This window comes from Schistocerca gregaria, unplaced genomic scaffold, assembly GCF_023897955.1.
Source record: "Schistocerca gregaria isolate iqSchGreg1 unplaced genomic scaffold, iqSchGreg1.2 ptg000742l, whole genome shotgun sequence".
In the NCBI taxonomy this organism is placed as follows: Eukaryota; Metazoa; Arthropoda; class Insecta; order Orthoptera; family Acrididae; genus Schistocerca; species Schistocerca gregaria.
Window position 1 is genome coordinate 27,501 of NW_026062118.1, and position 2,500 is coordinate 30,000.

A 2,500-nucleotide genomic window follows, 5' to 3' on the forward strand; every position below is an offset into this window, starting at 1 on the left:
GCTCAAATCAGCCAGCAACACCCACAGTGGTCCACCCAGTATCAACACAGGACGCAACGCCACGCCACAACACAAAAGGTACAAGTAATAAAATACCCTTTGGCCACACCCCTTATAAAGGCATCGAACCAACCCACCACCTGACACCAGCCAAACGTACATCCTGATTTGACACATCTCTGGCAACCTAACCCACGTTGGCCCTTAACCTAACCCACGTTGGCCCTTAACCTAACCCACGTTGGCCCTTAACCTAACCCACGTTGGCCCTTAACCTAACCCACGTTGGCCCTTAACCTAACCCACGTTGGCCCTTAACCTAACCCACGTTGGCCCTTAACCTAACCCACGTTGGCCCTTAACCTAACCCACGTTGGCCCTTAACCTAACCCACGTTGGCCCTTAACCTAACCCACGTTGGCCCTTAACCTAACCCACGTTGGCCCTTAACCTAACCCACGTTGGCCCTTAACCTAACCCACGTTGGCCCCTAACCTAACCCACGTTGGCCCCTAACCTAACCCACGTTGGCCCCTAACCTAACCCACGTTGGCCCCTAACCTAACCCACGTTGGCCCCTAACCTAACCCACGTTGGCCCCTAACCTAACCCACGTTGGCCCCTAAGCTAACCCACGTTGGCCCCTAACCTAACCCACGTTGGCCCCTAACCTAACCCACGTTGGCCCCTAACCTAACCCACGTTGGCCCCTAACCTAACCCACGTTGGCCCCTAACCTAACCCACGCTGCACCTTAACCTAAGTTACGCTGCACCTTAACCTAAGTTACGCTGCACCTTAACCTAAGTTACGCTGCACCTTAACCTAAGTTACGCTGCACCTTAACCTAAGTTACGCTGCACCTTAACCTAAGTTACGCTGCACCTTAACCTAACTTACACTGCACCTTAACCTAACTTACACTGCACCTTAACCTAACTTACACTGCACCTTAACCTAACTTACACTGCACCTTAACCTAACTTACACTGCACCTTAACCTAACTTACACTGCACCTTAACCTAAGTTACACTGCACCTTAACCTAAGTTACACTGCACCTTAACCTAACTTACACTGCACCTTAACCTAAGTTACACTGCACCTTAACCTAAGTTACACTGCACCTTAACCTAACTTACACTGCACCTTAACCTAACTTACACTGCACCTTAACCTAAGTTACACTGCACCTTAACCTAACTTACACTGCACCTTAACCTAACTTACACTGCACCTTAACCTAACTTACACTGCACCTTAACCTAACTTACACTGCACCTTAACCTAACTTACACTGCACCTTAACCTAACTTACACTGCACCTTAACCTAACTTACACTGCACCTTAACTGTCACATGTAACGTCACAGGAATGTAGCTTTGCCTAACAGCAACCCTCTGAACATAGTTCACTGCTTGGATCCTCTGGTGTCATGTGTATTTCTTGATGCCATGGTGCGTACCCTCACATAAAGGTCTTTCGAGTGTTGCGTACTTTCTACACAGTCCCGCTAACCACTGGAAGGGTGTACCGCTACAGAACGAATATCGCCCTCCCCTCCTGCCCTTCCAAGCTGGTCGGTCAGGCGTTTGTTTGTGAAATGAGCCTTGCAGCTGTTCAGTTGCATTCGGTTGTCGATGCAGTCAGTGTACGTTGTGGTACGGCCTGTGTGGACTGTCCGCTGATGTACGCGTAACCCACACTGATCATCCGTCGTTACGTACTGAGTGACATAATGTGGCACATGCTTGACCGTACACCGGCTGCGCCCTACAATGGCGAATCATAAGGGCCATATGTTGTGCACGATGCTACTTGTCTCGTCTCCCCATTACAGCGAGATTGCACTGTTGTACGCCGTACAGACATGTGGTAAGTAGGTACGGACGAAAGTATTGCATGTTGGCCCCCCCCCCCCCCCCTCCTCCCTCTGCCGGGAATCAGCGTGAGCCGTCTGTTGATGTAGCGACGAGGGTTTTCCTATTTAATCGTATTGCCCCACACAACATGATAGCACGGTGGACCGCGTTCCACATCTGCGACATGCTACAGAGGCCGGTTGACAGTCGACCGCGCAAGGGACATTGCACACGTGCGCGGACCATCTTCCACGTGTTCTCTCGTGTACATGCCGCAGTGTGTATGTGGGCTGATGTAGCGTGTCGTGACACATAACATGCAGGCATGCCAGAATCGTAGATTTCGCAAATGTAGATTGACGTATACGTTTGCTGCCAAAGATCCGCAAATGAACTGGAAATCAGTTGTTGAGCGGTTGTTCGCGCTGCAGGTGCATCGGTGATAGCGACGATCGGTACATCTGTGAACCGGTTGTTTCGGCGGTACCCGCCATGCCCCCGAACCTGAGTTGGCCATGTGGGTATGAAGCGATACGAGGCTGTGGCTTGGCGGGACAGTCCCCGGCCGGTGAGGGGGGGCCGCCCGGCGTGCTGGCCGCGCGCTGCGTGAGCGCACGCACTACAGCCGGCTGGTGGG